Source organism: Odontesthes bonariensis, chromosome 16, assembly GCF_027942865.1.
Source record: "Odontesthes bonariensis isolate fOdoBon6 chromosome 16, fOdoBon6.hap1, whole genome shotgun sequence".
In the NCBI taxonomy this organism is placed as follows: domain Eukaryota; kingdom Metazoa; phylum Chordata; class Actinopteri; order Atheriniformes; family Atherinopsidae; genus Odontesthes; species Odontesthes bonariensis.
The window spans coordinates 22,599,465-22,624,738 of record NC_134521.1 but is presented as its reverse complement, the minus strand read 5'-3'; positions in this window follow the sequence as shown (position 1 = coordinate 22,624,738).

The window sequence follows — 25,274 nt, the reverse complement described above, 5'->3', positions numbered from 1 at the left end:
TGACATTTGGTCACACTGTCACATGACTTGTTGCCATGGCAAAATGTCTGCATAGCACTGCGCCAAAAATAAAAAAATGTCATAGTGTATTTTAATCCCTGACCGTGATGTTTTCCTAGCCTTGGCCAAATAATTTTAATGCGTAACAAAGAAGAAGGCTACTGTAGTAGAGCTCATGAAGTAAAAATAATGTTAATTATTAAATCTTCATAAACATGCGCCATAGAATAATTCATAGTCAGTGCATTGCTCATCGCTGAAAAACAATAACTGTCAGTTTGCATCTGACGCTGTCCTCCATGCATCAAAAATTGACAGTCAATAGAGGTACCCGGTGCATTGAAAACTGATACGACGGGACTCTTGACCAAGCGACTGTATGAGACAAGTTGGGAATGAAAATGTGTTGCCCTCTGCTATCCCCTCATTCCTCCTTAAGTGTTTGAGGCCAAATCAATAGTTGTAGCAAATTGTTGACTGTGGACCAATGTAGCTATTAAATGTTCAGTCATGAGATTGGGTTGATTGATAACATTGTAGTGGAGTTAGGAGAGTTGTACATAGTTTTATCAAACAATTTGTCAGTAATGACAAATACTTTATGATAGATTACATCTAATTTGCTGTCTGAGCTTGGCAAGGTAGAACCTCAACTTCAGGTCAGGACGATAATACACACCTCCTCTGGTTGATACAAAATCTGAGCTACTGCACTGCAGGCAGTAAACACGACGCAATGAATTCTATGCACAGACTGTAATGCCTGCCTTTCAGTTGCTTTGATATGTCTAAGGATTTTCTTCCTTTCACTTGAAATGCTCTGTGACAATGTTAGCATACTGGCTTTGGGTTGTCTAATTAATCCCTGGTCATCTGAGTCAAATGCAAAAAAAATCTCTATCTCTGTGTGTTTTCTTTGTACTGGTCTTCCCGCTGCCATTTTACATATTGTTTTTCCATATCCCTTGTAACTACAGCATCTAAGGTACCTTTGTTGCTTGTGTTATCATAGAAAAACAAGGACAATCACATGTTCACAGTTCATCGACTAGGAATCTTTTTTTCACATCTCTGAAGTAAAGCAAAGCCAAACTTTAACTCATAAGAAAAATATGAAAGTAAGGTTTAAAAAAAAATTATTTATATATAAGATGGAAGAAAACAATTTTCACCTATTCTCATGAAATGATTGTGACAACGTGATTTATTCTTGAAAGATCAGATATTACTGATGTATATAAAAAGGAAAAAAAGAGGGATGTGTCTGACAACAAAAATGATATATATATATATACTGTAGATATACATAAATATATTTTGTGTGTGTGTGTGTGTGTGTGTGTGTGTGTGTGTGTACGTATACATAAAAAAATATATATGAACATAGTAGACCTGCAGAGCCATTGTTCACAGCTGGTAGGCCAGATCAAATTTTGAATGATGATGAATTAAGTTTGATTAAAATAATAGTTTTGAACAAATACTGCCATACTTCTTGTAAATGTGTGTGTCTTAATCTAAAAAGAGAACAAAAAACCTCTCTGTGCTCTCCAGTTTTCTTTTCAAGTTGTTTGATCACCTGTTGATTCAATACTGAAGCCTATAATCTAAGTTTCCGCATCTCTGAGTAACAAGGAACTTATCCTCTTAACAGTCACAATTACCTTTACACCTTCACAAGTCTCTCTGAATGAAGAAAACACAAGACTTTGCATTACTGTATTCTGAATAATTAAAGAAGAGATTAAGATTTTTTCTTTCAGAACATACTCCACATCTTTAGCTGTCCCTTAGAGTCACTCACGAAGAGCCTTTGTGTTTTAAATCAGGAGGGATAAAAGAGCATGTTAGGCTTTAGATCCTTGCTTAAGGGTTTTAGGAATGAAGGGATCTGTTGCCTTTGGTGCTGATAATCGGCAGCTTCTCTCGTTTCCCTTCAGCACAAAAACCTTCTCTGTTGGCCTTCTTATTCTCAGAGGGAGAGTTTTCAACTCCCTGGGGCGAGACTGAGCCACCTGTAAGCCTGGATTTATACTCGGAGAAGAGGAAGCTGCTACGGTCTTTTCAGCTTTACCAGTGTAGGCCACTTTTTATGTGTTTTTCAGTAGTTCTTCCTGTTCTAGTTTTTTTTTTTCCAGCAATGAATCAGAAAGAAAAAAAATTAAATCTATTATCTGCTTAGATCTCACAAGATCTATTTCTAAATGTAGGAGTCTCTTGTTTACTTTGAATTGCATCTGTTAGGTTTTGGAAAATAATTAGATTTCATGGTTTACACACCCACAAAAAATGAATCTGTCCTAATCTAAATCTAACCAAAAACAGAACATGTTTGAGGGATAATGCCGGAAAAGAAATATGTTCTTAATAGTTCATATGATACTTACTTCAATCTAACCCTGTTGATAAGAGTCATATATTATCATGAATGGAGGAGGAAGAAATACAGGATGTGAGAAAATGAAATTCAGGAAGGACTGGAGAAACCTAATTTTCTTTTTGTCAGGAGATGATAGATCTCCATGTAATGCCCCCAAAAACCCGTGAATATCACTGTTTGTGTGAGGTTAAAGAATATAAATGCAATCAAATAATTCCCGAGGTAAGCAAATGGCAAATAAGCAATAAAAAGAGAAAGTCTCAGTGATACTGAGAGAGTTGAGAAGACGCTGTACAGCCCTCTGCACACTCTTCATGGCATGTTTATTCATGTACCTTATGATCGATTTCTAGTCCTGAGCAGTTTTGATTTCTGACCCTAATCACGAGAAGTTTTTGGCTAAACTCAATCTGGAAGTAACAAAGTTTTGTCATAATGCACTGTGTATACATGCAAAATGGCATCCATGAGAGTGACAGTTGCATCTTAAAAATGACTTCTTTTAGTATTAAGTGGGGTTAGCAGAGCAAAGACTCAAAGGCAACTGAAACAGGGCGAGTTCTGGGAACAGGGGCAGCTCCGGGAGCTAGTGGTTTTGACAGTGAGCAAGCTTCCAGGTCAAGACTTTGTTCTGCTAGCTCCCAGACAAGCCCAGCACTCCAGTGAGCGTGCTTCCAATTAGCTAGTGGCTCACCCGAGACCCGAGAGTGCTTAGACTCCTCACTCCCCTTGGTTCTTCTGTTTTGTCCGCCAAGCCTATACTAATTTCTCCTTAGCTTGCAGGCTTCTCAATTAATTTGTTCGCTGTAATCGTAGCGTGACTCAACTGTGCAAATAACTGTAATGACTGTCTGAAACATAGGTGCTCACCCTCCTTTCCAATAAAGTTTAATTCAGACAAGACCTCATTGATGCAGACTAAAAAACAGGAATGCTGCATTCCTCCTCATTCCTTTAAGGAGTTCAAATAAAGAGGGTAAGAAAAAAAAAACAGCTGAAGAAGGCTGGAAGATGCAGATAACACAGAGTGTTCGAAGACTGCACAGTGAGGCAAAACGTTTTAGTTCCTTATATTGAAACAAACTCACTAAAGGTTGTAAGGGATCTTTTGACAGCCACCATGAGAAACGTCAGACTTTTCCATCTTCAAAATTCAAGTCAAACTTCAACTGACCAGACAGAAATTTGACCAAACTCTAAAATTTGTTGGTGATAATCAGGCTGGGGCTTAAATGGTCTGAGTGCCCATGTTAAATGTGAATATGTGATGCTCTTATTATGATATGGAATGTTGTATAGGTTCAGCCAATCAATCACTTGTATGTGATAAGGCGTGTGACATAAGCACGCAGATGTGCAGTTCGGATCGAGCATGAACAGAGAGAGGTCATGCTGAAGTTCAGCTCCGTGATTATCAATAAAATAAGAAAACCGTGAAACTCCGCTCCGCTCATCTTTCGTCAAATCTGCTGCAAGTAAGATGAACACCTTAACAGGTTATGGGCCCAGGGCCGAAGATAAGCGAGCGTGAGTAGTAGTTTAAGGTAAACGCGACGTATTACGTGGTAAAGTCAAGTTTGGAGCTGAGGAGAAATTTGGCGAGTTCGTGGTGAAGATGGCTAGCCGAGCCACTGGAGTTCCAGCACCACAGTTGCTGTTCGACGGGTCTGAGGAGAAATACGACCTGTGGGAAACAAGGTTTTTGAGCTGCCTACATATCCTGAAGCTAAAAGAGACAATTTTAAGAATTGAACCAGAGGAGACGAACGACGACGATCGGCGAAAGAATGCCGACTGCTACGCCGAGCTGGTGAGGCTAATCGACGACAAGAGCCTGTCGCTAATCAGGCATGAGGCTGCTGAAGATGGCAGAAAAGCACTGAAGATACTGAGAGAACATTACGCTGGTAAAAGTAAGCCGAGAATCATTAACATGTACACGTCGTTGACAAAGTTGCAAATGGCAGAGAAAGAGACTGTTACAGACTATTTGATTAGAGCAGAGAACATTATCACAGCTTTAAGAGAAGCAGGGGAAACCCTCAGTGATGGACTGATCGTGGACATGGTGCTAGGCGGGCTACCAGAGGCGTTCAAGCCGCTAGCGGTGCATGTGACACAGAATGAAGATAATGTCACGTTCGCCGATTTCAAGAGAAGGCTGCATGTCTATGAAGAGTCAGAGAAAATGAAGATGACAGAACAGAGTACAGACAATGTTATGAAAACGCATGCGAGACAGGGCAAAGGGCAACGCAGACCAGAAAATATCAGAAAAGATGATGATGGAGACATGACGTGCTACAAGTGTGGAACAAAGGGACACAGGGCGCGAAAATGCTACAAGCGAGTCTGGTGCGGCCATTGCAAGAACGCCACGCACGCAGAGTCCATCTGCAAGAAGAAGCACGATCAAGATGGCGCCAGGAAATTCGTGGAGAAGCAAGATGGAGCCAAGAATGCCCTCTTCATGGCCAACTACGTCCAGCGAGAGAGACCACCGGGCAACGTGAAGAAGGAAGGGATCATGGTGGACGCGGGAGCGACTTCCCACATCGTCAACGACATCAGAAAGTTCCAGAGCTTCGACCACTCGTTCCAGCCGAGCACCCACTCGGTGGAGTTGGCGGATGGAAGCAAGTGCAACGGGATGGCGCAACGCAGAGGAACCGCGGTGATCCACCGGCTGGACAGCAGGGGACAGCAACGCAGAGCGCAGCTCCGGGATGCGCTCTACATGCCAACATACCCACACGACATCTTTTCGGTGTCAAGAGCAGCCGACGGAGGTGCGACGGTGATCTTCGAAAAAGGGGACAGTCGCATAATCGGCAGTGATGGTTGCAGGTTTGAAATACATGAAAGTGGTAACTTGTATTACTTACCTACTGTTGAGAATGATGTTGATCAGTTGAAAGTGTGTCATGATGTGCAAACCTGGCATCAGATTTTGGGTCACTGTAATTATGAAGATATGAAAAATTTACAAGGTGTGGTGAAGGGCATGGAGATTAAGGGAGGTTCTTCTGGGGTGAATATGTCATGTGAGGTGTGCACACAGGGGAAATTCACACAGACACGAAATAGGGAGCCAGATAGGAAAGCAAAAAGGCCCCTAGAGCTAGTACACACTGATTTAGCAGGCCCCATGCGTACCCCGAGCATGGAAGGGCACCGATATGCGCAGTCATTTACAGACGATTATTCAGGCACTATGTTTGTGTACTTTCTCAAGTCTAAAAGTGATTCAGTTAAGGCCACAGAGAAATTCTTGGCGGACGTAGCCCCCTACGGGCAAGTCAAGTGTATCCGTTCAGACAACGGCACTGAATTTACAGGTCATGAATTCCAGACACTGTTAAGGAGAAACAGGATTAGACACGAGACGTCTGCGCCTTACTCGCCCCACCAAAACGGCACTGCAGAAAGAGGTTGGAGAACACTCTATGAAATGAGCAGATGCCTACTGATCGAAAGCGGGTTACCTAATGAGTTATGGAATTACGCTGTTCAGACCTCAGCTTATGTGAGGAACAGGTGTTACAATAGGCGTACAAACAAAACAGCATACGAGTTGTTCACAGGCAATGTACCTAACCTGTCCAAATTGCAGAAATTCGGATCCGCGTGTTTTGCTTATAAACAAGAGAAAGGCAAAATGGAATCGCGATGTGATGAAGGTGTTTTCATAGGCTATGACAAAAACAGCCCGGCATACTTAGTGTACTACCCAGACACAGAGAAGGTACAGAAACATAGGTTGGTGAAATTCACAACAAAGACAACAAATGAGATAGGTACACAAACAGAGCAGTCACACACAGGTTATGGGGACACACATACCATGGTTGACAGCACTGATGATGAGAGGATTGGTGAGAAACCTGAAAATGCAGGTCAGAGTGTTGAAAGTGGTGGTGTTCGTGCTTCACCTGAAAAGACTGAACGTACCCAGCCAGGTGAAGTCACAGAGACAGTGATCAGAAAGAACCCATCAAGAGCCAAGAGGAGGCCGGCTCACCTGCAGGACTATGACACAGGTGACACAGAGGACAATCTTAACACTTGCGTGGACCTTTGTTACAGGGCAGTGTGCGATGTCCCTCATACTTACCAGGACGCCATTGCGTCAAACAAAGCAAGGCAGTGGAAAGCTGCAATGAGAGAGGAGATGCAATCTCTCGAGGGGAACGAAGCCTTCACCCTGACCCAGTTGCCACCGGGCAAACAGACAGTGGGGGGTAGATGGGTTTATGCGTTGAAAAACGAAATTGATGGGTCTGACAAATACAAGGCAAGGTACGTAGCAAAAGGCTACAGTCAGAAACCAGGTACAGATTATGACGAAACATTCTCACCCACAGCTGACATGACTAGTGTAAGGGTTGTGATGCAAAAAGCAGTGCAGGAGAATTTAGTCTTACACCAGATGGATGTTAAGACAGCTTATTTGCATGCACCAATTGATTGCGAGATCTACATGGAGCAACCTGAGGGGTTTGAGAAGAAATCAGACAGGGGTGAGAAGCTAGTGTGCAAGCTACAGAAATCCATTTACGGGTTAAAGCAATCAGGGAGAAATTGGAACGCTATGCTGCACACATGCCTGGTTGAGAATGGTTTCGTCCAAAATGCTGCCGATACATGTGTTTACACCCTAGAGAGAAACAACGAGAAGGTGATCATTATAGCTTGGGTTGATGATCTCATCATTGCTGCAAACAATGAGAATGTGGTGAAAAAGGTGAAGCGGATGCTCACTAAAAGGTTCAACATGAAAGACATGGATAAACTGAAACATTTCCTGGGGATTGATTTTGAACAGAAAGATGGTGTAGTAACAATGTCACAGGAGAAATTTGTGAACAAGGTTTTAGACAGATTTGGCATGCAGGACTGCAAGCCTAGAGAAACACCATGTGAACCCAAACTAGAATATACAGAAGATGCAGAGAAAATGCAAGAACCGAGAAAGTACAGGGAGGCTGTAGGAAGTTTAATTTACTTGTCCACATGCACTAGGCCTGACATTAGTTTCGTGGTTAGTAAACTCTCCCAGCACTTTGCTGAACCAGATACCTCAAAGGTACAAAAGAGAAGAAATTGTACTTCAGGAGAAGCGAGACACAAAAACTAGGCCTAAGGGTCTACAGTGATTCTGACTAGGCATCAAATTCAGTTGACAGGCGAAGTACATCAGGGTATTGTGCCAGTTTAAATGAGGGAAGCTCTTTGATTTCATGGAAAACAAGGAAACAACCAACAGTGGCTTTATCAACGTGTGAGGCAGAATATATGGCCTTAGCATCAGCCGTACAGGAAGGCATTTACTTAGAGCAACTGTTAAGTGGTGTTGACAATTACCAATATGCCCAGACAAAGGTGTACGAAGATAACCAAGGTGCCATGGCATTGGCCAAGAATCCTGTTAATAGACAGAGATGCAAGCATATTGACATTAAGTACCACTTCATCAGGGAAAATGTAAATAATGGAAGATTTACTTTGGAGTACTGTCCTACAGAGCAAATGATTGCTGATGTTTTGACCAAGCCAGCTACTAAGCTGAAGTTGAGAGGCTTTGCAACACACATGTTTGGTAATGGAATGTAATGAGTTATGTTTTCAGATTTAATGAGTTGTTTTCTATGTGATGTAATAGAATAAGAGCGAGTGGGGGTGTTAAATGTGAATATGTGACGCTCTTATTATGATATGGAATGTTGTATAGGTTCAGCCAATCAATCACTTGTATGTGATAATGTGTGTGACGTAAGCACGCAGATGTGCAGTTCGGATCGAGCATGAACAGAGAGAGGTCATGCTGAAGTTCAGCTCCGTGATTATCAATAAAATAAGAAAACCGCGAAACTCCGCTCCGCTCATCTTTCGTCACGTAGGTTAAATCTGCTGCAAGTAAGATGAACACCTTAACAGCCCAGATTTAATTCTTGATCAAATGCTTTAGTTTGCATAGCCTATTCTTCAAGCGAATCCATGTAATTATAATGTGCTCCAGCTTCTACGTCTGAAAGGCTAACTAAATTTTGTATAAAAATGCTGTTGTCCTAGCTGCCCATAAACAGTGCAGGTGCAAACTAATGAAAATGTGTTATTTATCTGGTCTTTGTCTCTCCACCCTCACCCTACTATCAGTCCATCCAATTTGGTCCTCAGCTTTCACGATTCTGATCACCCTCAGTCCTTTTTCTTCCAACCCATTCCCCTAAAAGCTTGGGGACAAGATGTGTGTGGAGGATCAGAGTAACGGAGAGCTGGTGTCAGACAGTCAGATGGAGGTTTAAGATGTCAGACAGAAAGCTACACAGAGCAGCAGACAGTCAGACGGTTGGGATGGCAGACAGGCTGGCGGTGGGTATCTCTCCGTTAACTAGGCCTGACAGCTTCCATGCAGGCTCATGCGACACAGAAAGGAAAGGATGGGGTCAGATTCAGAGTGTTTGATGTTGGGGTGGCGCTTGTGTTTGAAGCCACCGCTCATTTTGCCTCTGTTTGCTTTTTTTAAGCCCTGTTGTTTCAGTCAGCCCGCTCTGCCCAGCACAGAGGGGGCAGGCAGACCCTTACAGTAACTCTAGGTGACAGTCAAAAACAAACCACCTGGTATCTGCCCGCCATCCCGGCTAGCTGTTACTTACCACTTATCAGGACTGTTAGATTACCCAATATACTCGTTTTTCTGGTGCATACAAGAGTTTAATTCTTTATTGAGCAGCCGGAAGAGTCCAACTTTTCTTCTTTTTTTTTTTTGGCTTAAGCCAGGAAATCCTGGGTTGGCGTGCTGGCCTGGACGCCGTATCCATTGTCTGGCCACTAGCTCACTGCTCCCATTGATGCTCTTCATCCAGCTGTAAAATCTGGTTTGGTGGGGAAGTGTGTGTATGCATGTGTGTGTGTGGTGGGCGAGTGGGAGGGTGGGTTGAGATGGTGTGGATGTTGCAGGGAGGCTGCAATTCACTCAAAACAACTTGAAAACAAGATGTTACCCTGCCCCTGAGTGGGTAGGAGTGAAGAGGCATCGGCATTGATTGATAAAAACATGCCATGTTTCCTTCCTGTGTGCTTCCAATGCACGGTATGCTCTGTCTCCCTCCCTGTCTCTCCGCAGGTCCCAGCTATAGGTTTTCATGGTGCATTTCCCCTCTTCCACTCTGGATGTTCTGTAGCGTTTAACAAGAGGAATAGATTAACATAACGGCCTCCGCAGGAACCCCGTCAGCATTAAAACACACTTCCTCTGGAAGTGGTTTTCTGCATAATCTGTTCCTCCCACCATCAGCTTCACCCCCTCAGTCCCCAACAGTAACAGCAGCCCCCCTCTGTAAATCTCTCTCTTTCCCCCTCAGCCTTAAGGCCATGCAACATCTAAAACTAAAAAGCATCTAAAGACATACCCTCTCTTTATCAAATGCATCTCAAACTAAAAGTGAGGACATCTTAAGTGTAGCAAATGGTTCTTTCCTGGACAGGAAAATGTTTTTCATTTACAAATACATCAAGTCGAGATTGTTGAAATTATAAAGAGAAAGATATTTTTTGAAGGTAATTTCTGTTCATCTTTTCCCTTTACAGTTAGCTTTACGAGCCTGTTGTTGAACAAACACTGACCATTTTTCCATGTTCCCAGATCTCCTCAGTTGACCGTTTTAGTTTTTAATGAGCAAACCACACACAAAAATCAGATCTTATGATTGATTAACTTATGTACATTACTTTTTAATTGTCTGTTTGTGGTGGCAGATTAGGATTGTTGACGGAGATTTCCTTCAGTTTCTGAATGAAGTTTAATGAAACTTTACTTTGAATAAATAATCTTTTACCAATTGTCACTTAGGTTTTCCCAGAACTATTATTCTAATAAGCTTTTAAGTCAACTCCAGTACAATTACATCAATGCAGTTGAAAGTTATTATTGATTACTTTTTAAAAACTCAGTCAAACTTTTGATCTGAAAGGCACTCTGAGTTGCCCTTTTCACTGAAATGGATACTGCACATAAAAATTACCTCAAACAACATAGATTTAACTAGAATTTTAACAGATGTATTCAAATTAGGAATCACTTGAAAGTCTCCTTGTAGGTCAGGGCTGGCACCGGCACCTGTACATACGGGTGGCTGTAGCTCAGGAGGAAGAGCAGTTGTCTTTCACTCGGATGGTTGGCGGTTCAATGTCTAGCTTCCCTGGGCCACATCTTGATCTACATTGCCCAAGTGTTTATGAGCAATACACTGTGGGACAGAGATAAAAGCTCTGTGCTGCCCTTTGTTCTATATTAATTGAAGTTTATTCCATTAATAAAGAACAAAATCATTAAGATGGTTAATTTTGAAACCAGAAATGATTGTCTCTTGATCTTAAAGGGATAGTTCGCCTCTTTTGATTGATATCAAGGGAGGCAAAAATAGCGCCAAGCGAAGTGAGGTCTGACTTTTTCATCGAAAACGATTTTGTGATGCAAATGTATTACTCTTTTGAACGCATATTGTTTTGAGAAGCAAGACGCTTTATTTTTCAAGCCCCAGCCAACTAGCCGGACTAGCTTCGTGGACGCCAAAACTCGGCTGGAACTCGGCTCACAGGACGCAGCGGGGGGTAAGTCAATGTTCATAAATGATATTGCTAATATGGGATGTCATACAGCTTCATGTCAAAAGAGGCGAACTATCCCTTTAAAGTGGCAAAGATTGTTGTCTTGTGTTAATGAGTTGATGATTTTGTTACCACGTACAAACATTGCAAAAGGGTTTCTTTTTTTGGTTGACAGACATGAGGAATGCCATGCCAGCATGCATAGATGGCGTCTTGACAACTGTAGCAGCTGATTTAAGCTGAAAATCTCAGATGGACAATGGGGACTGCCTGATGTCTTTAGCAGTTACATCTGCTTTTAGGTTTTATTTGAGCAGCTGCTGCATGAGGCAGAAAAATCAGAACCAGTTCACCTCACATCTTTGTTACTATAAGAAAATACTGTCTGCTCAAATAATTAATGCACAGTTATGGATCACAATCATGGCAAAAACTACACATAATCAAAGCAAACACTAGTTTGAGTAATTCATTCATTCATCTTGCTTCTGGCAAACAAAAAGTTGATTTCTTAGGAAGTGCAAGATTAACGTGTTATTATGAGAAAGCAAGCTTTATTTTCTTGAAATAACATAATTTCTGATCTTGAGATAACATCATTAGAATAAAAATTTGCTGGTACTTTCTTGGCTTCCAGACATTCATCATATTGCAACCCAGCAGATTCATCAGGTGGCCCGGAAAAGTGGTTCAAACCAGTTCACCTCCAGCTCCAGCACCTCAAACAACAATAATAACATATTGCTTACACACATATTGCTAATCTTTCAGTTTCAATAATCTATCGACATCACATACACCAGTCAGATACCTTGAACAATCCAAAGGTATAACTATATTTTGCTGATATGTACTGTATGCACTTCCAGTTGAGGGACTTTAGCTGCAGTGGAGCATTCTTTCCAGAGATGTATTGGTACGTCTACTTCAATAAAAGATTTGAATACTTCGTCCATCTCTTGTAGCTTTGAAGTGTACTAAGCAGCTTCTCAATACCGGCATGCTTATTTTGGCAGTTAAAAGACTTGATGAGTTATTTTACAGGAAAGTGAGGTCTCTTGTTGGAGTAGATCTGTCATACTATCCAATGGTAGATGAGAAAAGTGATTTTTAAATGATTCTCTCTTCTTTTTGGTGTTGTTAGTTTTGCTGTCTGGCAAGTATGAAGCCTTAATACTCATTTAACAGTAACCCCCCCCCCCAAAAAAAGAAAATAAAAAACAAATAAAAACCTTTCAGAAGTAAGCCTATCTTTTGCTTCAGGATATTTGAGGTAAATCAGGGATTTTCAAAATTTCAGCTCTGCCAAATTCCACACAAAACCCATCCGGAGGGTAACAGGACAGACTCCTCCGATGAGGAGAAAAAAATGAAACATGACTTGTTTTCCTCACACTCATCCATATTCTCACGTTCCCACATCCGGATCAGGAAGCAGCTCTGAGCACGAGGAACAGGTGGATCCACAGCACTCTCAGCTAGGGGCTCTCATACAGTTGGAGGCACAATTATTGTAGAATAGAGGGCACATTGCCATTTTTACTCTCCTACTAAAAGTTCCAACTGATTTCACTGGAATACCTGAAATGAGTTTAACCTTAACAGCAACTGATGTGCTGGTGGTAAAACAACTTACTCTTTGGGGTGGACAAATAGGTTCCCTGCTCAATTTTATGAAGAAGAGATCAGCTTTCAGGGGCAGGAGAGGATGGTGGCAGCACAGACTGAAAGCAAAACTTCCCCCCACAGGGACCCTGGTTTTCATTCTTCAGTGTAATTCTTTCTTTTTTAGGGGTTTAATTTGGCTTTCTTTCTGAGTTTGTTTGGTTTTAGTCAAACAAGCACTTGGTTAAGTTTCGACATTAAAAAATACTTGGACTATATGACATATATAGCTTTGGCAAACTGCTGTTAAATGACAGCTAAAGTTTATTTATGCTCTCATTTGAGTAAATGAATCTCAGTGGTGTTTATCACCACCTTCTAAACACACAACAGTTGACTGTTCCATGGTCTAGGACAGTGTTTAAAAGTTGTGCCGTTTCCTAAAATAAATTCTTGACTGATCTGCTCCGTTCTACTCTGCTGTTCTTTCCTCTTCTTTGCTTTTCCCACTTTTTCACTGGTTGTCAGGTTGAGAACAACTTTGTGTGTCTTTTGGAAGTGTTGTTCTTAACTGATCCAGTTTTCTGCGATTGTTATAGCGTTGCCCTAACATAAATCTTGATCACAATAAGACAAGAAAGACATGAATATTTTTTTTAAAAAAGGAATTTGTTCTAAATCTAGTGTTTATGAGTAACCTTATGATGTTTCCCTAATTTGCAACTATTCTTGTAAAACATTTTAAGTTGGCAAATGTTGACACGATAAATGGTAACCTGAGAAGGTAAACATGGTGAAACATCATACCTAAATCACATTGACATGTTAAATCTTTATTCTAAGTACATTTTTATGCTGATGCATTGATTTGTAAATGAACAGTTTAAACTCACTCTCAAGGAATTGATGAAGTTCCTGAGCTTTATTACACATGAAACGTGAGCCATCTAAGCCTTTGGGTGCATTCCTATTGCCCCGCACAATGGCTCCCTGTGATGCTGGCAGCGAGAACCAAACATTGGTTTACCACTTCACAGTAAGCACCTGTAAATGCTTACTTACCACAGTAAGTATTTGAATGCTAGCTTGAGCCAAATACAAAAAAAAACAAAAAATAATGTATTATAATAATAATTACTGTCATCATTATTGATGTAATTTAAGATATTAAGTAGATTTAAAGCATTAAATACATTAACAGTTTATAGAAAAAAGGATATAGCTGACATTAGTCAATCAGCAGGTAAAGCTAATATTTGTTGGCTCGCACAGCTATGTAACTTATGTTAACGCTAAGTTAATGTTAGCTACCGTATCCATGGTACAATAACAGCACCAGCAGCATCAACTGATATCTCCAGTGATTGAGTTTTCAGAGCTATGTATGCAAGAAGTGCCGTCTACGTTGGTGACAGACAGACATTTTGTAAAAGGAAGTTCTTTTAGCTGAGTACACCTCACTTTTTTTCATGTACACTGAGGAATGGAAGGAAGCTTGTGTTTTTAAGAATATTGATGGTTTCCTGCAGTTGCAGTGTGAAAATTCCCAGTCATTGTACATATATGCTTGAGGATTCATATTTTGAATCAGACAACTGGCAGCATATGGTCAGCACTTTTGCAAATACTGTTCTAATTGAATTACTCAGTCATTATTTAACAGCATTCTTATTATTTTTCAGGGGAGAGAAAAAGAGAAAAACAAATAAGGAAAAAGATTAGTATTTCATATGGCTTATTATGGCCTACACAAAGGATATGACTCAAACTTTTACAAAGTGAGTTTAACATTTTTTTAAACAGGAGCCTTTATATGTTCAGCATGGACATCTAAGCTCAGGTCAGAACACTGTGTACAGAGCATCACACACAAAATTTAAGTAATAAAATATAGTGCAGTATTATTCATTGAAGTATCCAGAATTGTATGAGAATGAAGAGCTTTGCCTTGAAGAGACATTCAGTAAATGGTTGCTAGTAGTGCCAAAATCCCATCTCCACACTCTCGACTATAAAACTAAAGATGGGACTTTAACAGTCCCTTGTCTCTGTTCAGTATTCTCATTGTTATTTCCCAGAAAAAGATTTTAGATAGTTTTTCCTTCAATAATCAATACAAATATTCGAACAGAGAAAAGCTGTAAAATAAAGCAAAATGCAATTTGTCTGCAGACCCCAAAATCTCTGAGTGACTCTGCTGTGAGACTAAGAAAGGACCCAAAACTTACATGTGTCTGTCGGTTAAAAGTGGTCACTGTGTGAGTTTGCAACTGGCTCCTCATTCAGAAATGTTTTCTTTCCGTGTGTGCTTCAGTGCTCGTCAGTGGTGAGCAGAGATAAGATAAAACATGCATGAATTTGTGCTGTCACTACAAATGGGTTCATAATTCATGCGCATGGACGTGTTATATATATGCCCGCTTATTTATAAAATGTTTACACCAAATTCTAGTGTCCGCAAGACTTCAGCACTGCTGCCTTTGTTGTTGTTACTAAAGATGAGGATTCTATGTGACCTTTAAGTATTAACAGCGACACAGCTAGCTTGGCACCTACACTGATATTAAAACAAATGTGTGGTGAAAATGAAATTAAAATCAAATTAATATGAGAGCAATATATAACTGGTGAACAGTCTCCACATGTTCACAATAACATTCAATAAAGAATGGTGCTCACACACACAAACACACACACACACACACACACACACACACACACACACACACACGCACACACACACACACACACACACACACACACTTGTGTGGTGGAAACACGGCGCAACGAGCCAGGACTTGAGAGGAAACAGACTTGAGAAGGAGTTTTTTTCTTCAGATTTTCAGATCAAGTTTCAGTCTCTCAGCCCACAGCACCGGATAGATTTGATTGCAGCAACAACCTCAGGCCAAATCTAATTAGCACATTATTCACAGCAGGATATCAGCCTCTCGTTTCAGTATGAGCCATGACATCTATACTGTTTCATGGCCATCAGTAGGAAGATGATGGTTTCTGGGCATCTTGCCTCAGAATGTTTGTGTTGTCACAGACGCCCTCGGTGTCGGTGATGAAAGAAGGAAGTGCACATGAATGAAATCTAAACATGTTCCGTTTGATGTGAACTTGAAAATGAAGGTAATTACTAAATGAAAGCAGCACACTGAGAAGTTTGATGTGTGTCAGTTTACAAGCAAAAGCAGCATACTGTAACCAAATGAGCTGTTGAAGGTTTGGGAGGAGGTTCCATTTTTTTTTCCCTCTGCCAAATTTATATGGATTCAAACAGTGAAATGCAAAGAACAGGAGTTATGGCTATGAAATATTAGCCATGACCTCCACAGGCATGGTCAGTCTGAGACTATAGGTATAAAGAAAGGATCATAGATAGGTGCCTTTCTTTGAATGCCACATTTTCAAATGCCACCACATGAGTGTCCCAAGTCAAGGACTTAGTTCTTCACTCCATGAAATTTCAAGGATACTTCTATGTATGCTTGTTGGTCTGAAAACACCCACAATCCTTTGCATGTGTCCAAGACGCTGCACACTGAAGGTGGATTGAGGTCAGAGCAATATGGATTTAAATGCAACTAACTTTGTTTTCTTTGTATTTGTTGCTACCAGAAAATTGTTAATATTAGAATGAATTCCATTGCAAAGTATAAATGACCAACATAAATGGCTTCTAAGGACAGTTTTAACAGTCATGTTTACTTTTCAGCTGTTGTGACTAAGTCTCCTCCTTTAGAGGACAGGCCTCTGCTTCAACACTGATGGCTGTTAATGACAACACGATTGTGCAATTGTAGGAGTATCCAGAAATAAAAAAAAACTTGCTGAACATATAGCCAGATTTTTTTATATTAAAGGTAGGGTAGGAGATCCTGGATTTTGAGTCCAGCGAAGCTGCATTTTGAAAATACACAGGTAAAAAGTCCCAACCCTTTTCTTCACTTTCCCCCCGAAGGCACGCCTCTAGAGTACATGAACGCGCACGAGCACGAAGGTGCACGAGCGCTGTTCTGACAGCAAGCATCGATCGTTGCCGTATTTAGTATTTAGTATTTAGTGTATAGTTTATGCTAACTATACGTTTAATAATGCTAGGTGCTAGCCAAGCTAGCTCTAGTTTAGCTTCCTGCCAAGCTTCGTTCACGGAGCAGGGTACGCGCACAGGGGGAAGGAGGGGGAAGGAGGGGGAGGGGGAGGGAGGAGCAGATTGCAGTTTGATAGACGGCATCAGAATCCAATCATTGTGAACGGTCCGTTCACAATGATTGGATACTGTTTTTCCTAGATTGTACGTTCTAGAGGCCACTAAAACTTTTCATATTTGTGTCAAAACTTTTAATTAATTGGTTGCAATGGGGGTGTGAAGAGTATTTCAAGCAATATGTAAAAAAATGTTCCAGAAAAAGATCTCCTACCCCCCCTTTAACAAGTTTTTAAAATGTATCAAATTTATTATTTAGTCCAGTCTAATACATTTTTATGATAGTAAACTAAACTTTTGTTATAGGCCTACAGTACATAAAATGCACAATAATGCTTTAACACCCCTACTTGTGCAGCAACATGATGATAAGACCAGAGCATGCATACCAGTTTGCCACAGGGGTTGTTAGTGCCCCTTTCCAACATTGGCACTGCTCAATGACAGTCGCAGCAGTGATTGCTGGCCATCTTAAAGTATCTTCACTTTGTCATTACACAGATGCAAAGAGAGAGGAAGCTTCTGTCACAAAGCTGTGTCAAGGCCTCCGTTTTTTTTTACTACAGGGTGCAAGTTTCTAATTGGGGCTTAGACTTAACTCACTGAGCACAGTGGTATGGCTTTGCTGCTTGACTTGGCCATATCCTGACAGAGGGGCTGGTAGGAACTGGAAGCTGCATCACAGAAGTGAAAAATTCTAGGGATTTGTGAGGGATTTGTTTTTTGTTCATTCACAGCCCCGTGGCTTGACTTAATTGCTTGAGTTAAACTTTGTTGTCAGCTGCTCATCACTTCCTCTCAGCGATTACTGGACCACCCAGATATTAGATAAGTTGAACTGTAGGCTGGATTGTCCAATTTCTCATTTAAGTTAGGTTGTGACTGAAAGACTTACAGACAAGTGAGAAAGTGAAGATTGTTTCCTTGAGCGAGACACTAAATCATATCAATACCTTGTATCTAAATCATGTGCCTTTAATCTTTCGGAGTGCTGTTAAGGTGTTTTCACAGCTAAAATCACACCTGATGTTTTTGTTAGATTACACAAATTTGTTCCAGTTAGAATTGTTTTCACACTGAACTTTAAGCAAACATTCTTAAAAATAAAAATAAAATCAACATCATCCCGTTGATTTACATCACTGAAAACTTGAAATTGATCAGTTTAGACTGAGGTGCAGTTTAAATGACTTTGAGAGAAGCTGCTGAGGTGAGTAGTACTGCAGATCATTTGACCTCTTTTACAATTTTGACAGCTGCCCGCAGTTACTTTCGGTCCAAAAGTTCAAATCATCTAAAATATATTTTCATGCCAGAAATGAACAAAATATGTTTCAGTTTCATCTGGACTGACACCACTTCTTTTCGTCCGACCAATGTTTGGCTGTTTGCTCCAGACAATGGTCTGGCATAAACTGAAAAGTCAGAAACCCCAAAACAAATGAGATGTGTGAAAGCACCCTCAGGAGTGCTTTCGGTACAAATGAAATTAATCTGTAATTGTAGTTTTTGTCAGGAATTCTGTTTGTTATACATTAATCATTGAATTATAAAAACATTACCTTTGTGTAATGTTTTAGTGTACAGGCTGTGTCTGTCAAAGGGTTTTAAATTTGAACTACGAGCTCCTCAACAAGACAGACTGTTTTGGTATCCATTTGCAAATAGTATTCTCAAAGAGAAAATAAATTTGAATCTGTCCAAAAGCAGGTGTCTCCTGACATGGAAATCCTTTTCAGCAGATTTGAGCTTATATAGACATGTGACTTCGACTCTAAGACTGAGGTTAAAGGTCAAAGTTGAGCTGCCTTTGCATGACCGGAATGACCTCTATGCAGCTCAGACTTTAATCTTTACTCCTGCGAGAAAGGGTTACATAGGGAGGACCAACATGTTTAATGGATTGTCTGGCTACACAAAAAAATCCAGAAATGTATGATAAGGTTGATCTGATAGGAAGAGTCAGGCAGATGAACAGGTGCAGCATATGAATCAAAGTTTCTTTGGATAAAACTAGAATGTTAATACTGATAGCAGCAGGACAAATTAATCAGATTATCAAATCAGATCTTGATAATTAAGTAAATAATGATAATTCAATTCATTAATCTTGTTTTCTATTCATTTATTTCTTCTACTATTGTTATATACTGTACTAATATTGACCCTTGTTACAAAATATCACACTGTAAATCTGGTGTCATTCAGCTGCAAGCTGCAGGCTGTATTCTAAAGGTTCTGATGCACCAAAGTGATGTGAATAACAAACAACAATAAAAGCTCATTCTGCTGGCCAGCCTATTGTCGCCTGTGTCTCAGCTAAAAAGTGCCACTTGAACTCACTGCAAAAACCATGTCCAACTGACAACTACGCCTGTTCAAGAGGACATAACCCTTAAGTGCAGAATGGTAGGATGTACTTTAGTTTCAGTGGCAGAAACTGGAGGAGCGCATTGATTAAAAGAAAAAAAAAAATCAAATAAAAAGAAGAAGAATGATTTCTCTCCGCTTACTCAGCGCTAATTCAAACTGCTGTACTGGCATAAAGAATGCAGATGGTGTGAGACCCCCCAAAAAACACTGATATTCACTGATATTCATCTAGCTGTGTTATGGACCTGTTACGGCACAGTTTTACCAACCTTAACCAAAGCACTTTTTTTTGTCTATACCTCTAACCTAAATCTAGATGTGAACCTCAATCTCAGGTCTCATGTGTCAAGTACTTTGTACACCTTCCACCAACTCCGACCGCCTCCTGCTGACTAATGAATTCTGCAGATGTGCAAATGTTCAGTCAAAAAAAAAAAAAAACAGACTATATCAGATAAATGCAAACCCCGACACATATTCTGAGTAATTGTTCTTCCGCCTGTGCACAGTGGCAAACTAAAAGTGTAAGACTGGCTCGACAGGTTTTATTTTTTATTTATTTTTACAGCTTTTCCAAGATTCATGCAGTGCCTCTGTATATTTCAGCTGTTTACATATTTAAGTGTAAAAACAGATAGATAAAGGGTAAAATGTACGTCAGCATGTCTGCAACCTGTTTTTAAAAAAAAAACTCCGGCTCAGGGCCCCTCACCTCTGTGCTATTCTGGGCCGCTGGGGACAGGAGACCTTTGTGTATGTCAAAGGTCAAACACACCAAGCTCACCTTTCTTTGCCTGACAGGGACGACAGGCTCTGCAGCTTCATTAGCTGGGGCTTGTTAGAACCAACACAAGCAGATAAGCAATACAAGTAAGAGATTCACCTGGTTTTTGTTTTCACACTCTACAGTACTCAATGCACATATTCATGCACACTTGCATATTACAGACCATCACACTTCAGATCCATAGTTTCGCTCTCTTCAGCATCCTGTCTCTGCCATGGTATGGACTGGGTTACATCAGCTTGCTATCTTTAGGGATCACTAGGAATTATGACATCTGAAGGAGAGGAAAGCACACAGAGAGTGTTTCTTGGTGGGAAAGCTGAGACCATGACAAACTAAAATACTGCTCAGGGGGATTGCACGGCCTTAAACCTCCAACTTTTGCAACAGTTCTGTACTCTCACTGTTGTTTGAGATAGACCTCCCAGTTCCCACGTGTACACTTGGGCCTCAAAAATGGCTTCCAGGGACATGTGACCTCTAGGTTCAAAGGTCAAGGTTCAGACAGTTCACGCTCACCTTCCCCTCCCTGGTGCTGAGGACAAAGCTCACATTGAGTCCAGGCGCTGGAAGCTGCAGCACCCTTAAAGTGTCCTTCCAGGATTTAGTGATTTTCTGTTGCGGCAAGAAAACAACTGGATATTTTATGACTGGAAAGAGAACCTCTGTTCATTCACTGGAATTTTACACGAGCAGTCGTCTTGAAAAATGCACAGTAAAAGCATAAACAGAGCTCTTTTTAGGACTATTTTGTGGATACATTTATAACTCCTTCAACAAATAATAAAATGTGTTGTCCACATGTGATGTGATTGAAAACTTTACAGGGAGTCTAATATAGATGAGCACTTTCAGGCATCATTTGCTTCTTTTTCTTTGTGTTCAATCAGTGAAAGTAAAAACCCAGTGAAATGAATCCGAATAATAACGATACATAGGCCATATTTCAAAATGCCTCATACACTTTCTCCTTCCTTTACAACGCCTGCTTTCCTCCAGCCCAATGACTGAAGAGGTCCTGCCCAGGTCCTGACCCACAGACCATCCAGTCACAGTCTTCAAAACAACAGCTGGCATAGAGGAAGGGCTGGGAGATAAGGGAGGCCAGAAAGGGAGGAAAGGAAGGGAGTGTGAAGAAGTGAAGGGAGAGATAGATTGGAGAGGAGTGGTGGAAGGATAAAGAGGCAGTGGGGGATGGATTAGGAAGGAAGAAATGACCGTTTTTGTTGACCAGCTGCAGCATTTAGTTTCCCACCTCATCTACCTCCACTCAGTTACCCCTTTTCAAATAAAATCATTTAACAGTTGATCACATGACATAGCAATAAGTTAAATGCATTTTCGAGTTTTAATAGATCATAGCATTAGCATTACTGTTGCAAAAGTTAAAGTCTCCATAAAAGCAGTCAAAGTCATGAAAAAAAGGTTCTTGAACTTGTGGATCTATAGCCTTGCATTGCGTATATATGAATGTATTACATGACAAAATGCAAAAATTTGCCGAAGACGTGATCATGACTTTCACTGAACAGATTCATGCTTCCCTGAGGATGAACTCTTGTCTTTTGGGCCTTCTTCTCTTCCGCATCACAATCAGACCAAACCATCAACTGTACATATAACAGGATTGCTGTGACATTTGGGCTTGTTCACATTCCTTGGGAGGGATAGACCATTTAGATTTTATTGAATAAAAAGCCATTTTTCTCAAATCAAAATGAGCAGTGTGACCATGTCAAGCTCAACGAGGGAATTACTTAGATTATTTCTAATCAAAACATTTTCAGCATAGTATAGGTTCAGTGTTGCTCGTGGTCTATGACGGGCATACACACAAACCAAACCCTCAGCCAGCCCAGTTTATCTGAAAGATATTCTCAGCTGTTGTTGTTGGTTGTATAAATGCTTCATTGTTCCACAAGACTTTTGAGCTTTACTTCCTTCACTTCCCCTTTTTGTTCCCAAAAAAAACTTTGTTCCCAAAAAAACTTTTAAAAGTCTCAGGAAAAGACAACAGCACCGCATTGAGAATCCAACCACACTAGGTTTTGATGTGGGTCTGCAGTTCTGAAACTACAAAAGCTCAATGAATATTCTACTTTGTCTCATGCAATTTTACCACACTGTTATAATGTCATATTAGTAAGATAAGGTATGAAATATGAAATAAATATTTATCATTAAGGTTTGTCATTTAAAACAGAAAGAAAAAGGCACAAAAGTGAAAGATATTACTGCTTCAATCTGCTCACACTCACTTTCGTGTCCTCGTATTTATCCACACAAGTTAGTGAGACCATGATCAAACACTGGTTTGAAAGTTGCGATTTCAAGGAATCCTGGGATGGAATAATCTCATTTCTTTTGGAAAGGATGATCCTGTATTTCCTATGCTAAACAAGATATTAGAGGAAGCACTATTTAGAAGCCTATTTGAACACACCTCTAGTCTTCAGTTTGGTCATTCACTTCTTCGACTGAGTTACTACCACTAGAAATGTAAACTATACTGCCACCTTCTTGTGACACTCTGAATTCTAGTTTATTCACTTTATTTTACACAGAGATCATTGTGCCCCTGTTATGCAGAGACATATTCATTCCCAAAGTTGTTCCACCAACTAGAGGTTTGATTAGGACCAAACCAGGGACAGTGGTTCTGTGTAAGATTATGTAGCAATGACCTCCACAGTTCATTCTGAGGAATCTGTTCTTCATTATAGTCCTAAAAAATCATGTTGACAGGATTAGCACAGGGGCTAGATTGCTGACATCTCGCTGACATCTTGCTGACATCTCGCTGATAAATTGGCACACAATCTGATGTGGCTTGCCCAAAACAAAATCCCTGCTAACCTGTCCACGTGGCTAGGTGCGCCGCTAGGGATTTTGGGCCCCATGAAAATCATTTTTACTGGGTCCCCATCCAGAAACCAAAAACCAAAAATTTGTGATGCTATTTTACATACAACTATGCATTTTGATGGTATTTTTGACTATCATTCATATATTTGTGAAAAAAGAAAAACATGACAGTTGACAGGTTGACTGGCTCTGTAGAGTGTACGTGACATACATAAGTTATGTAGTATTTCCTATAACTATTTGTAATAACATAGTCACCGTTTCAGGTGGCCTCCCACCATTTTGTTTTACTTGGTGGTGGCATTGGATTTGAAACAATACATATATGAGGCTATATGGTCGTTAATCTATTTAATCTTTTGATTTCTAGAACATGTAAATTTCTCTTATTGGACTGAGAACACTAACGCAGTCTGCTGCACACAAATGTTCTCCTCTGTTCCTGCTGCACTTCTTCTATTTCAGTGATAGCTGAGTTTGAACAAAATAAAAAAGTTAAAGGGGAAGTTCGTTTTTTGAAGTTTTTGTAGTTCGTTTAATGAGAATTGTGGGGGGCAATGTGGGGTTCGGTGTCATCTCCAAAGACACTTTGGCACATGAAAGCACTCGGGATTGAACTGCCTCTGGTTGGAGGACGAAGACTCCACCAACTTATCAACGATCTCTCCCCAAGTAAAAAGCCCACAGATAAACTCTTGTCATTTCCTCCTGTGAACATTACATACAGAGTTTCATATTATATTGTAAACAAATCCCTGAAAAATTTCAAAATCAATGACATTCTGACATTCAGAAATTTTTTTAAAAGACAGGCAGAATTACAGAGAGAATAGTAGTCTGTGAGTAGTCAGTCAAACAGGAGAAAAGAAAGCATTTGAAATAGATTGATGCACCTTTGGTGCTCTGCTGAGAATAGTGAGAACCAAGAAGGTCGTGCATGATTGTAGAGGCGTTCAAAGTTTTCAGTGGGTTTGGGGCAAAAAAACAACTCAGGTTTCCAAAAGGATAATTGCTGGGTTAAAATACTGTAAGTAGAGTAGAGTATCATTTATTAATCCCGAGGGAAATTAAGGTGTCCAGTAGCAAACATACATCAGTACAAAATACACAAGGCAATACACACATCATTACACATATATCAACCATATAGCTCTTCCATACATTCAGCAAAAAGGCAGATCTTACACACACACACACACACACACACAGTATGTGTTTATTGTGTCTAAAGTGCTTATTTTAATGGGTAGAGGTCAGGACCATCGTTCTGATTAACACATATAGTAAAGGTCATGGTTACAAGAGACAATTTTGACTGCTGACTTGAAATGAGAAAACAAGAACAAACAAAAACCATCAAACCCTACCTCAATTTTTACACTTTTAATTCACTTAATAATTCACACGAATGAATGCCATGCTGTATCATAGAACACTTAAAACAAGAAGCTGAGACCATAAACTCGGTGGAAAAGTATTTGCTGAAGTAGTAGATCATAAGAGAGGTCATTTTCACATGTACTCATGTTGTCACACCCATGGACTCACGTTTTTAGTTTCATGTTTAGGTTATGTTTGTTTTCAGTCCAGGTTTAGGTTTTTTGTCATGCTTTAGTTTCCCTGCACTCTGTTTATTAGTTCACTCACTTCACCTGTGTTTTTTCCCTCAGCTGCACTCACTCCCCAATCACTCTCACTCCCTATTTAGTTTCCGGTCTCCCCTGTCTGTTCGTTGGTTCCTTGTTTGATGTCAGTTTGTAACCCATGCCACGATTCCCGCTTCCCATGATTTCCACGTTTTTGTCAAGCTATGTATTTATTCCATGCCATGTTCTTTTTTGTTTTGTTTATAGCAACGTTTTTTTGAATCCGGCTTTGCCGCAGCTTTAGTTTGAACTTTGTTTGTTTTTGTTGTTAATAAATCAACCTTTTTTTTGAAAGTCTGCATCCGTGTCCTCCCTCCACACCACAACCTGACACATGTATATTCAACCAAATGTTGTTTCACAGCCACAGGTGTTGCTCTCCAGTAGACTTTAGGAATGGTGCAGGTTTAAAGCAATTCAGTAGCTACAGAGGCTACATTTGTCTTTTACACGTAAACTATGATGATTAACAAAATAATTTGACAGTGTTTCTGCACTTATTTGTTTTAGGTTGAGGTCTATGTCAGAATGAGAACATATCCACATCGACCTGATCTGCTTTAGGAGTGCTTAGGGAGAAGTATCTTTACAAAACTGACATGGTCTATTTCAAAGGTCCCCCCAACAGAAAAACAGCATTTGACACAACAATCTGTTAGAAGGATCAGTTCTTTGTTTTGGCATTTTCATGGGATAAGTTCAAAACAACAAAAGTAAAGCAGGCTAAATCAAAAGACACAATCTAGGGACAGAAGCGAAAAATAAAAATAAATCATCATTAAGAGTCAGGGT